Consider the following 13,635-nt stretch of genomic DNA (forward strand, 5'->3'; position numbering starts at 1 on the left):
GTAAGCATAATTTGTATGACTATGAAATCAATAAAGCTAAAAGTGCTCTTAGGAAAGCCATTAAACGAATAGTTGATTTAAAGATGAATGATGCCACTAAAGTAGATTAAATGGGTAAAAAAACAACACAGGAAGTGGCTAAGAAGCCACAAAAAAAAAACAAAGCAAGTGAGCTATGGCTCAATATTGCAGTACAAGTCAGGAGCAACAATCAGCAAGGCATGTGGAGGGCAATAAATGAGGGGGAAAAACGAATATTGCCGATTAATAGGTTGGCTGAAAAAGATTGGATCACACATTAAAAACACTCTAGGTTCCGGGATCGGTGAAAAAGAAAGACAAAATGCAGAGCGGTTACAATGGAGAAGTAATTTTACTGAAAAATCTATAGTAACTTTGATAGAGAAATTAACCACCTCGAGAGACACTGGCCCTGACGGAACGTGTAACGCTCTATTACGTCTGGCCCCTGAAGCATGGGCTGAAGTACTTAATATACTATTCGTTTGGATTGGCAAGAATGAGGCGATTCCCAAATCATGGCACGACAGTATTATTTTACCAATACATAAAAAAGGGGAACGGAAAGATCCTAGAAATTACAGAATGCTAGATACTCAAGCGAAAATATTTATGAAAATCCTTCTAGATGTAAATATATGGATAGAGAGAAATATGATTCTGCCAACTTACCAAGCTGGATTTCGAGCGAAATCCTCAACCATTCATAACACAATTGGTTTAGTGTCAGCAATTGACTATACCTGGAATGACCGCAATTTACCAATGTATGTGGTGTTTATGAATGTCTCGGCCGCGTTTGACACGGTGGTAAGAGAAATTACGGAGTAAATTGAGGAAATGGGGGATACCAGCTGGGCTACTACAAATGATTCAACTGTTATACTTGTCAGAGTACGTTTGGATGGTGAAGGACGTTTATCTGAGGCTATTCCCACAGTATGTGGAGTGAAGCAAGGCTGTAGATTAGCAGCTACGCTGTTCAATCTCTACCTTGCTGATTGTATGAACGAGCTGGATGAGCGAATGGTCGATGCAATAAAAATGGGCATTTGCAATAAAAATGGGCATATATCTCCCATGGCTATGGTATGCCGACAATTTGGTCCCGCTGGACTATACGCCTGCAGGGCTACAAAACAGGCTAAATTGTCCGATCCAATTCTCAGAAAAGAATGGGTTAATAATAAATATAGCAAAAACAAAGGTAATGGCTTTTCTGGGAAACAAAAAACAAAGTAGGTCTAACAACTTTAAGTGGTCGGTGAACTCAGATACTTGAGAAAGTTGAATGCTATCGCTATCTTGGGGTGATAATAGATTCAAAGCGGTCTTGGAAATATCATTGGACTGCAACTAAACTCATATGCCTACAAGAATGCAGGTGCAATTAGTAAATTTAAAGGGAAGCAAGGAGGAATATCTGTAAATGTATCTAGTCTATTGTATGGAGCCGAGATATGGGCTAGCAAGTTTGTAAATGAAATGTGCAAATTGGAAAGAAACATTTTAAAATGGTTTTTTTAGATTACCCTCGACAGTCTCCTGTGAATACATTTTATTAGAGGGTGATTTTAGATCTGCTAAAGATATATTAGAATATAAATCAGCAATGCTAGGTGAAATTGAGCATGTTGGCTACTAATACATTTGTGGTGGAATTGATGGGAAATGTTTGTAAGGAAGATCACAACAAGCACTTTAAAACGTTGTGTAGGCTGTACATGGTGTACATGAAATGGGCCAAGGGTAATGCTGAGACTAGGCTACTTTTAAAACAAGTTAGGATTAAAAAACTCTTACAAGGATTGATGTACAGATGTGCAAAGGAACGTGATATGATTACTTTGGCCACTAAATCGACAAGTGGTTTATTTTTAGAACACTGGTCGTTGGCAACAGTGAAACCTAAATATCAATTTGCCTTTCCCACAGCAGCCACAGTAAGACAATACTTAATGTTCAAGTTCAATAGATGTGACACGATGGAGATCCTTGGTGCAAAAATAGGATAAGAGTGAAGCACAAGGTTAAGTAGATTGTGTGGCATGAAACAAATCGAGACAGCTAAACATCTGGTATGCTGCTGTGAAAGCCTAGAGAACCTTTGCGCGATATATATGATATATGAACTCAAGTCTATCTGAAGACATAGAAAAAATATGGCAAAGACTGATGGAAGGGAATGATATGAATTTGATATATCACATGATGAAATTTTATGAGATAATTTTAAAGGAGCTATCTGAGAATATTTGTAAGCACATTTTAAATGGTGTGTATTATGAAATATTGTATTAATGATGTGTGTATATGTAAAGCCAGTAATGGCTGAGAACATATCAATAAATAAAGCACATATTCTTCTTAAAATGAGCAGGATATATTTTGGCACAACGTAACATGGCAATTTACATGCAGGGTTCAAAATCAGCATTTATAGATTTCCAAGTGCCCTTTTGTCCCTCTGCAGTGTCTGATTTTTTCGTGGACACTGCAGGTCAGACTATAGACACACATTTTTTGATCACTTACTTGTGCCATAACAAATGTACAAAGTGCCAATTAGGTTCGGACATTGTGTTCTATAGAACGGGTGAGGACTTTTCTTCAAGCAAACCATGATTTTTACACATCTCCAATATACAGGATAACTCAATGGCTATGTCCTTTCACCCTCAAACTATCACACACCAGACATGAAAAGCATTTCCACCAAACTAAGCAGGATGAAAACAATAACCAAAAATAAAATCGATTTCTCCATATCTGCTGCATGAAAACTGGTCTCATATCCACTTCGTAGTCCCTAATCTGCCCACAAGCTTTGTTCAATTTGACAGCAATACCACCTCTGCTCACTACATCAACATCTGTAAAGTGTGACCAAACTCACTTTGAGGACAGTCAAGGAAGGACAAAGGCACCAGTACATAGAAAGCTCTTCTGTTGCAAAAGGTTTCACATGGGATGCCATACTGCTACTTCAAAGGACTTTTTAAGGAGGAAAATCAGAGACACACAAACGTGCACCCTGTTCAAAACAGCCCATATACCACTCACCATAAAAACGATAGTTGGGCTCAAAACAGGTCCCTCCTCACAACTAAAACAACCTCGCCTAACCTACTTGTGCAACCCAGCACTCTACAATCCACACTTGCCCAATCTAGAACCGGTGGATCAGTTCCAACCCACCTTACACGACATTATTGTACCTCCTCAAACACTTTTGTTTAGAGTTTTCCGAGACGCTACGTTTAGCATCAGAAAGGATCAACCAACATCGAGCTGCAGGGCTTTTCAGTATATTTCCAGAGGAGATAGAACAGCCAAGGCCCCTCAAGAGGAATGCGTGGCTGATATAAGTTATTGGGTAACCAACCTACAACACTGGGTAACAATATAACGTTGCAAGCTAGCAGCCAGCCATAATTGTCACTTCGTTTCTATACATACACACAGCACACCATTTCTTACTAGCCAAGAGTCATTTATCAAGAGCCATTTATCAAGAGCCATTTGCTAGTGCAAATTTGGGACCCTCACCTACAATAACAAAAACAAACAGGGAACGTTCACAGAAATTCAGAATTTTACAGGCAAGTGGATTTAAGGTACTGAGTGCCGAGGATGGGGACATCTGCAGTAAAAGCTAGCCAGATTCAAAACCTAACTCAACTCCAAAATATTTGGCATTACTCTTACATGCAAGCATAGCAATCCAACTATTGATTTTTAGGACATCGGCCTAATGGTGAGTGCAGAAGGGCTTGACACCGAAACGCTTCGCAAACCTATGGAAGTTAACTCTGTGCTACACGTGTCAAGCTGCCATAAGAAAGTGACATACAAAACATCCCAAAAGGGGAATATATACGAGCTAGAAAAAAAACTGCAGGAGTGAACCAGACTAATAGACTAAATGCAAACTGCTCAGAGACAGATTCACATCTACAGGTTACCCCACCAACATGACAGAAAAAGCAGAAAAGGAAACAAGCTAAATCATTAGGAGACACACTCAGGACAGTCACAGAATCCAACAAGTAATCAAAAGACATTGGCATTTACTACAGATTGATGAATAAGAAATGAGTCTCTAAAGTACACTGTTCTCCTTCAAGAACGGAAGCGCCTACACCAAGAAAGCCCTTAGCCTGTCATTCATGGACCTTGGTCCCTGCACCTTATAGAAACTGGTTACGGAGCCAATGGGTTCCACAAATGCTGAACATGTACAATTATCTGCATGCAAAAAGCACCAACGTAATACATTTCAACAATACAACCAGTCATAACATCAAGCAGTTGATAAACTACCGTTCAAAATGTGTTGCATATATTATCTGGGTTTGGGATCTCATGTACCAAGGTAGTACTATAAGAGACCTTTGTGTCAGAATCAGGGAACACTTGAACTTTCTCAGCTCTCAGGAAACAAGCTAACCGCTTACCACCCACTGGCAGGAAAAACACAAGGTGAGGGGAGAAGGAAAAAAATAAAAAAAAAAATCTGTTTTGCAGGCCTGGAAATTGTTTCTCAGACCATAGGAAGAAAGACTCCTCTGTAAATACAGACTAGTGACCACTGGGTGGTACACAGAACAATTAACATTTTTGTTGCTATGTTTTTCTTACAACAACCTGCATTAACCTGAAATCAATCTCTTGGTCCAGATGCCTGTACCCAATGTGTGTCACCCAACCATATACCAATTATAATTACAAGCCAATTCACTGACAAATTATATAATATAATAATGTTATTCTTTTTGCATTCAAAATTTTTCCCATTTCGAACTGATTCTTAATGGTTAAATGATCACGCTTTTTTGGTGACCATGACCATTATTAATTTCAGTCAGAATCAGAAAAATAATTCTTCAAACATGTGTATTATCCATTGAGCACTATAATGTGGACATACTCACCTGAAGCAAGTTTCTAATTCCCACCTATACTATTCAAAATGTTATGACTCTGTAGAACAACCATCTAAAAACAGTATACAACTGTAAGTTACACCACAATGATTTATTATGGCTGAACACACGAATTATGCAATGTTTGATGAAGCCCTCCATGTGATTTGAAGCCATTGAATACTGTATGATATTTGATCAAGACTGCGAATGTAGAATATGCTAAAACCTTATAATCATGCAAAGTAGGACAAGGACCCATGTGAATGATTGGATCATAAAAATGATTAACATGTGCATTAAATGTCCTCGGATGCACACAGTTGTATGCATACATGAATAACACTTTATTATGGAAAGGATGGAGATGCATAATATATGACTGCATACGATACAAATGTACTAATAGAATATAGTAATATGTAAATATATAGGGACATTCAGAAACAATGAATACATCCATACGAGATGATTAAGAAACCCACTCGCTTTATCAAATTATACAGCGATGTACGAGGTTAGGACTTCATGGACAGGCAACGCGGTAAACACCCGTGTCCATAGTAAACAAAGACAGTGACATATGGAACCAGTGGCCTCTCGTGGATGCACTGAAAGAATTGAAGTCCAGATCAAGAATGATTACTTTGATACTTTATTAAGTATCTGTCTGTGACAGCAGGCGCTGCCTCCAGCAACCTCACCAACTGACTCACAACAGAACCTTCTCAAAGCACAACACTCTGAAAGGAATGCATTACCTCATAATGAATGGATAGGTAATGAAACAGAACAGCAACTACTAATTGTATGAACACATGTAACATTTTAAATCTACCTTGAATAAAGTATTAAAAGTAACATCCCAACACATCTCCTCCCTTACAATGTTGACTTATTTAAGATAATAATCTCTTAACCAGATAGGTTTACTCCTCACTCTCCCCAAACTTACATTTACATTGCTCTCTTTTGATACATTATTGTTCACACTCTTGTCTGCATTAGAACTCAATAACAGATTATCATCATTGTCACCCTCAGTACCTTCACCATCCTCAACTGGCCCATTGTTGTTACATCTCACTAACCTTGACATGGACCAGCATTCACCTCTCTCCATGATAGCTACATTTCCTCTCACTACAGAAATTCTTTTGGGCCCAATGAATTTGCTCTCAATGCACTTAGGGGACATTCTCGGGTTTTTAATGTAAACCATATCTCCTTTTTTCCAAACCATTGTTTTGGACTTCCTTTCAGCATTCGCCCTCTCCCTGTACTCATTCTGAGCCTCTCTTATGAGTGACATAACTCTGGTCCTGTCCACATAAGTACTCTTTGCTAAATCCAACCATCCCGGACACAATTTGGTCCCTGGTTGCCTACCCTTGAGTGACATAAATGGGGAAACTCTGGTAACAGAATGTGGAGTCGTGCAGTAATTCCACACCATCTCCCTTAACACAGTTTGCCAATTTAGACCTGACACCATGGCTAACTGTAGCCCTCCTTTTATAAATCGATTTGCTCTCTCTACCAAACCGTTTGCCCTAGGCTGATAGAGAGCTGTTCTGTAATGTTTGATACCAAACTTTTTAAAGAACTCTACCATTCTGTCAGAGCAGAACTGAACACCATTGTCTGATACCAGTTCTGTAGGAAATCCCTCTCTGTAAAATACCTCTCCAAAAAATGTAATCATTTGAGCAGTGGTAGCCTCTCTTATCGCCTTCCACTACACCCGTTTGGAATGGTAATCCACAAGGACAATCGAGCATTTAAAATCATTACCCAACTCTTGCAAGGGCCCCATCAAATCTACCGCAACTTTTTTCCATGGCTCACTTGGAACACTCACGGGTCTTATGGGAGCCTCCCTAATAACCTTACTCTTATCACTCTTCTCACATTCTCTGCAACCTCTCACGCATTTCTCGACCTCACTATCTATTCCTGGCCACCAGAAAGATTGCCTGATATGTCTTTTCATGCCCCCCATGCCTAAATGACCTTGATGAGCAATGTTAACCAACTTGGACCTAACATTACAAGGAGGGACCACCCTTGCTCCCTTCCTGAGCTGAAAACCATCCTCAGATAAGTTTAATTCTTCTTTTATTCCATAGTAACTCTCATATTTCTTCTCAACAAGATCTTTCCTGGGCCAACCTGTTTTGGTCCACCTCTTTACTTGTTTTATTATTTCATCCATATCATCAGCATCTTTCCACTCAACTCTCCCTATGGCTTCATATTCTACTTCATAAACGCTCAGACCTTGTTCAACACTCACTTCCTTAGAGTCGTTGTCTTGCACAGGCAACCTTGACAAACAGTCTGCCACTACATTGTCTTTCCCAGGTGTATATATATAACCCTAAAATCATAAGCTAGTAAATCTACCATCCATCTGGATATTCTAGGGGAACCTTTGGCCCAGTCCACACTTCCCAACAATTGAACCAATGGCTTATGATCCGTTCTTACGGTGAAAAATTGACCCCAGAGATAAAACTTGAAATGTTCAACAGCCCACGATACTGCTAGAGCTTCCCTTTCTACAACAGAATAATTTTCTTCAGCACCCCTCAAAGGTCGAGAGGCAAAAGCTATGATGTGTTCTACTTTGCCAGCATCAAACTGAGAAAGGGCAGCACCCAAACCCAGAGTACTCGCATCCACTGCTAACACAGTTTTCCTATTGGCAACAAACCCTCCCAAAGAGGGAGCACTCACAATACCATCTTTGATTTTCAGGAAGGCACTTTGACACTCATCAGTCCATATATACTTTGCATTTTTCTTTAACAATTCCCTCAGAGGCGAAGACATGGTGGCAAAACCGTCAACAAACTTGTGATAGTACTCGGCCAACCCCATGAAAGAGCGTAAATGCTCTTTGTCTTGTGGTTGAGGAGCACTTCTAATACTGTCCACAAGGGATTTCTTGGGTGAAATTCCCTCACAAGAGATCCTGTGGCCCAAATAATCCACCTCCTTCACAGCAATCTTACATTTTTCCCTCTGCACAGTCAAACCAGCTTCCCTGAGTCTAATCAGCACTGCTCTCAATGTTTCATCATGTTCAAGCTCATTCTCTGCAAAGATAAGAATGTCATCTTGAAAAACTGTGACCTTTCTCAAACCCCCGAGTACTTCTTCCATCACCCTCTGAAAAACAGAAGCCGCGGAGGCCAATCCAAAAGGCATGCGGTTATACTTAAACACCCCCTCGGGTGTGATGAAAGAGGTGAGGTGTTGGCATTCCTTGGATAATGGAACTTGATGATATGCTGACGAAAGATCAATGACGGAAAACCACTTCGGCTCACCCAACGTTGACAGAGTCTCAGAAATGTTTGGCAGTGGATGTCTCTCAACAATGATGTTCTGGTTCAAGGTGCGAAGGTCAACACACAGTATCAGTTTCCCATTTGCTTTAGCCACTAAGACAATGGGCGACAACCATTCAGTGGCCGTAACTGGCTCAATGACACCCTTGTAGACTAAATTTTTCAGTTCTTCCTTGAGTTGATCTCTCACTTTCAATGGCACTTGCCGCACCTTGTGTACCACAGGCTGTGCATTGCTTTGGAGCTTTATATGGTGTTCAAATTTCTTCAGCTTGCCTAATTTTTCTGAAAACACTTCTGGGAAATCCTTGGTCCAGATATCTTCTACTTCTGCTATGGTCACAGGATTGGGAGCACTGGCCTGAACTCGCACTCCTAAGCTCCTCTGTTCCTCCCAACCCAACAGCGAGGTACCTTTCCTCGCTACTAGTACAATAGCTTGACATTTTCTTTCTTTATACTGTATCTTTGCTGGAAATTCCCCCAGAATGTCTATAGCCGATTCCGCATAACCGCAAGCTCGGACACTGGTGGGTCGAATTGTCCTCACTTTTTCTTAAAACACTGACTAGGGTGTCTCGGGATATAATAGTCCAAGGCGAGCATGTGTCTACCTTCATTACTAGCTCACACCCATCAACAAGAAATGTGTCCACCGGGCCCTTCGTCTCCCCAGATAAGGCTGATATCTCAAAAACATGCTTGTTGATTGATTCTCTCACATCCGCCACTTCCTGTATGTCATATCCCCTCCTAACATTTTCTTCTTTATAATCTTCTGCTCTGTGTTCCACATAACTGACAGCAGCGACTTTGCAGACATTCGCAAAATGTCCCTTGCCCCTGCCTTTGAAGCATTCACCAAACTTAGCGGGACACGATGGAAAATTTGCGCCGTGTCTGGAACTCCCACATCGAGGACAAGAACTTCTCATATTCCAGTTCCCTTTCTTTCCACTGAAAGGATTAGGTTTCTTTCTTTGATCTAGAGCGCACACAGCTACTGATGGTGTAATCGATTTATCTATCCTGAGCTCTTTGACATACTGTGTAGTTTGCTCAATGCCCCTGGCCAGATCCACCGCCTCATCCAGACTCATGTCTTTGGCAAGGAGTTTTTCTTGAACTCTGACATTGTTGGTGCACCTTATCAGCTGGTCTCTGATTAATGAGTCACTCAACTGTCCAAATTCACAGGAGTAGCTCAGGGACCTCAAACATGCAATGTAAGATTCTACGGGTTCTGACTTTTCTTGTATTCTCTGGAAAAACTTGTGCCTCTCAAAACTGACATTTTTCTTTGGTTCGAAATGATCTCGCAGGCGACCAAGAGCTAACTCATACTCATCCATGTCGCCAGATCCTGACACTTGGTTTCCAGTAAGGCCGTCAAAAATTCTTCGCTCTTCTACTTCTAAATTATGTATCAGCAGAGCTTTCTTGCGTGCAGGTGAGAATCTGTCCCCCCCCCCATAGCCACCAAATAGTTCTCAAAGGCATCCTTCCATTTATCCCACCTGACTGCAGGCCGGCCTGGTTCATTCAGAAAAGAGAGAGGGGGTGGAATGGACGCAGCCATGACGAACAGTAACACTGTAGTTGTGATCCTAGCTCTTCCTTTAGAGTCCTCTTGAATGTATGCAGGCAGGCAGATTACTTGATTTTGAGGCAGTTCCTAACTATAATCATACGGACCAACTTTTATGCATCTCCAGCTGTAAAGTCCATATAATACATCACAATACCAAAGTTCAAATCGCTGCTCCTGAAGCGATATCAATGCAAGGCCCAAAGGGCGGGGTCAATGGTGCGGGGGCGGAGTTTGCACACAGTACTGTTCGGGCTAACGAACAGCGGTGCTTTCTCCCGCTCCCTCACGGTGTGCACCGGCTGAGCTGGTGCTCACGCTGCGGGGACAGAGCTTGCCACGGCACTGTTCAGGCTTACGAGCCGCAGCGCCTGCCCCCGCTCTCTGACTGTGCACGCAGACTGAACTGGCGCTCACGCTCCACTCGCGAGCTCGCGCTCCACTGCCTGCTCACACAACGCGTTGGGGGGGGGGGGGGGGGAGGGGGGGCTCGCCGGTGCCCGCGCGCGCTCTTGTGAAAGAGGCACCCCTTTCCACACAGGCTCCACACCGCACGCCTGACCTGCCTCAGCTGGGTACGTTGTGTCGTGGTCTCCCTTGATGTCCGCAGCGGCTCTCACTTCTTCTGCCTGCTGTCACGGCCGCAGGGAGATCAGGGATCTACAGCAACACGAAATACGCCGGGGCCGTCGCACTAGGGGTTCAGAGGATCCTCGTCGCCAATGTTAAGAATTGAAGTCCAGATCAAGAATGATTACTTTGATACTTTATTAAGTATCTGTCTGTGACAGCAGGCGCTGCCTCCAGCAACCTCACCAACTGACTCACAACAGAACCTTCTCAAAGCACAACACTGAAAGGAATGCATTACCTCATAATGAATGGATAGGTAATGAAACAGAACAGCAACTACTAATTGTATGAACACATGTAACATTTTAAATCTACCTTGAATAAAGTATTAAAAGTAACATCCCAACAACTGCGAATGTAGAATAGGCTAAAACCTTATAATCATGCAAAGTAGGACAAGGACCCATGTGAATGATTGGATCATAAAAATGATTAACATGTGCATTAAATGTACTCGGATGCACACAGTTGTATGCATACATGAATAACACTTTATTATGGAAAGGATGGAGATGCATAATATATGACTTCATACGATACAAATGTACCAATAGAATATAGTAATATGTAAATATATAGGGACATTCAGAAACAATGAATACATCCATACGAGATGATTAAGAAACCCACTCGCTTTATCAAATTATACAGCGATGTACGAGGTTAGGACTTCATGGACAGGCAACGCGGTAGACACCCGTGTCCATAGTAAACAAAGACAGTGACATATGGAACCAGTGGCCTCTCGTGGATGCACTGAAAGTCAAATTTAAGCAGCCCTTTTGCAGCAGACGGTGCTAGTCTATTTCCAGCACTGGATTACTAAAACATTACTGTTACCATTCAGAGGTTTATGAAAGCATGCAACATCTACACTAGGTAATGGTAATGAGTGAATGTACCCTGTTGTGATTACCCTTATTAAAGACCGACTGATACAACAGCAGTCAAGTGATACTTTTTACTATTTTCAAGTCTAATTTTACTTGACAATGCCCTATGGATATTGGCATCATTATCTTATGAGGACACGCGAAAAATTAATTTCCTTACTTTAGCATCAGAGGTAAAAGAATGAACTTTGGGTACAACATATGGGATTAAACAATTACCTTGCACAATCAAGGTTAGCAATAAATAGGATTCTTTCAACTATCTAACTGCATTCATGCCGTAATTACAGCGCTTCTTCATCGCGCTTCTGGACAATTTTTGTTTCATGATCCTGCTGCCTTGCAGAGAGTAATCTTTTTTGTTTGTACTTTTTTGCCTGCAATAACGCGCACCATGCGGTGCTTTCAACATAGCCGTCGGGGCCTTCCTACCATCTGAAGCAGTGTTTTCTGTCTGCCTCTCTCCATTCTGTTGAGGGATTGGCTGGGAGTTGCTCTTGTGGACCAACGAGGGACCGGCAGGCATTAGCCGGCCCCTTCAGCAAGGCCCACCTCTAAGGGCCCCTGTCTGCTCCCTGTCCACTACTTGAAACTAGTGCCACAAACTGACCCTCCCTGAGGCTGCTACTTCCATCAGCTATGAAACTGGACTGCCAAGACTCTTACTTCACTCACTATGGGTTAGTTCCCTCCTTCCGTTTGCCCTTTCTTTCCTTCCTGGGACATTCAATCTCTTCTCTGCCTGTTCTAATAGGTCTCCCTGTTATGCTCGCTAATGCACTCGTTTCAGCACTCACCTCTAACTTCTGATTCATACCCCATTCCTTCACCTACAGTGCATTAGCATTTAACTGTGAAAGTCGAATTTGGGTGTTTTTCATTTAACTTTGGCCCTTATTTTAACCTGCTAGCCCAGTGACTGTTCTATACCGCTGTACTTCTCCCACTGCCTACTCACCCATGGCGCCATCTGTTTCTCCTATCTACTCCAACTGCTTCTCTATTGGTAAGAAGTTTAAAAAGGATATATTGGCCTCCAACCAAGGTCTCCCCATCGCTGATACCTATTCCAGCACCTCTTCCAGACAGACCCTCACCGACATCCTCTTTGTTGTTCCTTCGCCAGATCTATTGACCCCTCATATGATCTCTGTCCTGTCTCTTCCTCTCCTATTAATGGTGGCACCCGCTGGGAAGTTCTCATGGATTCCTTCAACTCCTCCAGAGTCATCATTAATGACTACCTAAATGGCATGGTTCAAGGCCCTCTGTCCAATCTCCTCCTCTTCAATATGTGGTTCCCTCGCCTCATCAACTTACTTTCCTCTCCAGCTGTCCCCTCCTGCCCTCCTTTGGCTACCTTGCGCTCTCCTGCCTCCACCTCTGCCCCACCTCGGGCTCCCGCCACACCTCCGCAGGGCATACCTCTATTTTGTACCCCTCCCCGGAAGGTCTTTAGGGCTGGCAACCTTCTTCATCTTGCCACACTCAACTCTCGCTCTGCTGTCAAACACTCCTCTGACATCTGCCACCTTTTAGAAGAACTTGACCTTGATCTCCTTGGTCATACCGAGACATGGTTCACGGCCATCTCTGTCACAAGCTTTGACACACTCCTCCCTAATGGCTACAAGATCATCTCCGTGCCCAGATCCACCCGGCCCGGAGGGGGTGTAGCCCTGATCTTTCCTGAGTGGATTCCTGCCTCCATCAGATCGTTCTCTCTCCCTGCATCGCTCACCCCCTTCCCTTTTCAAATCAACTCTTTTCTCTCTGAGTGGGCAGACCTCTCCTCCTCCCTCCTGGTCTCAACCACTCAACTTCTCCTCCTTGGTGACCAACATCCATCTGGATTCTGCCTGTTCCTCATCTGTGCTCTTTCGTGACCTCTGCAATTCCATTTCCCTCTCTATTCTCCCCTCTGGCCCAACTCACTCTGTAGGTCAAACACTTGATTTCTTGATCTCCTCTGGCAACCCCCTCTATTCCTCTGACTACCCCTCTCTCCTGGGGCGATCACTGCCTCCTCTACCCTCATCTCTCCCAATCTTCCCCCCCACGATTGCTACCTACCTTTTCGGACATCCGGCCCATGAAGCAGGTGTCAGTTGAGGCTTTTGCTGCCACGTTCTCTCCCCCCCTCCACCTCTGCTCGTCTCACACCCAGACACAGCCCTGTCCCTGCTCTACTCCATTTCTGCTACTCTTGATGCTCTTGC

The 13,635-nt window shown here is 42.9% G+C and overlaps 1 protein-coding gene across 3 annotated transcripts in view; it reads right to left on the reverse strand.

Moving 5' to 3' along the window:
* Positions 1 to 13,635, reverse strand: part of ARIH2 (ariadne RBR E3 ubiquitin protein ligase 2) — a 676,612-nt gene that overhangs the window by 625,829 nt on the left and 37,148 nt on the right. The gene's annotated exons all lie outside the window — the stretch shown is intronic.

Source organism: Ambystoma mexicanum, chromosome 2p (genome assembly GCF_040938575.1).
Source record: "Ambystoma mexicanum isolate Mex_15411 chromosome 2p, UKY_AmexF1_1, whole genome shotgun sequence".
Taxonomy (NCBI): domain Eukaryota; kingdom Metazoa; phylum Chordata; class Amphibia; order Caudata; family Ambystomatidae; genus Ambystoma; species Ambystoma mexicanum.